This window comes from Sinocyclocheilus anshuiensis, unplaced genomic scaffold (assembly GCF_001515605.1).
Source record: "Sinocyclocheilus anshuiensis isolate Anshui unplaced genomic scaffold, SAMN03320099.WGS_v1.1 scaffold241, whole genome shotgun sequence".
NCBI classification, from domain to species: Eukaryota; Metazoa; Chordata; class Actinopteri; order Cypriniformes; family Cyprinidae; genus Sinocyclocheilus; species Sinocyclocheilus anshuiensis.
Window position 1 is genome coordinate 435,482 of NW_015540865.1, and position 1,006 is coordinate 436,487.

Sequence of the window (1,006 nt, forward strand, 5' to 3'; positions counted from 1 at the left end):
AACACAAAATCATATTTTTATTTAAACAAATAATATTATCTAATTTAGTTTTTATTTATTTTTATCATTTTTATTTCTTAAATATTTTAAAACTATTAGTTTGACTGAAGATTAATTGCTTTAAATTATGTGAATCATTGCTTTGCTGTGATAAAGTGCTCCAGAATGTGGTGAAATGAAAGAAAAGCTCATGCACTGGTAAATAAATACACACATTACTCTGCGTTGATAAGCTAGTCTGTAAAACAACAGTATTTTCTTAACTGTAATTCTCGATCAGTGCGACAGAAATCAGTTTACAGTCACTGATTTTCTCATATTTGTGAGACATTCCTCAGATCTCTGAAGACTGATCATCTCAGCTATTATTATTAATAACTGTAGTAGTATTTTTGTACTTTGAGATACATTATTGTCTTTTCAAAATCATAATTTGTCATTTTCATCAACATCTTTGAATGTGTGTGGGAGTTAAAAGTTGTTGTCAACATTTTATTGAACTTTACATGTGTCACACTATATGACCTCATGATAAACTGATATGAAGAAGATACTGGTCCGATCCAGATAATGATATTGATATTACATAGCACGATGTTGAGTGAGATCATTTAAACCTTTGCTCTCATTTCACCATCAGAAACACACTCATTCACATTGCTATATTATCTTTATTATCAATGTTAAAAACAATTTGTGTTGCTTAATATGAAAACTGTGATACACTACCATTCAAAAGTTTGGGGTAAATACAATTAAAAAAGGGAAATAAAGGAAAAGGTGCACTTTTGTTCATCAAAGATGCATTAAATTGATCAAAAGTGACAGTAAAGACATTTATAATGTTACATAAGATTTCTATTTCAAATAAATCCTGTTCTTTTTAACTTTCTATTCATCTGTGAATCCAGAAAAATCCCGGTTTCCACAAAAATATTGAGCAGCACAACTGTTTCAACATTGATAATAATCAGAAATGTTTCTTGAGCAGCAAATCAGCATATTA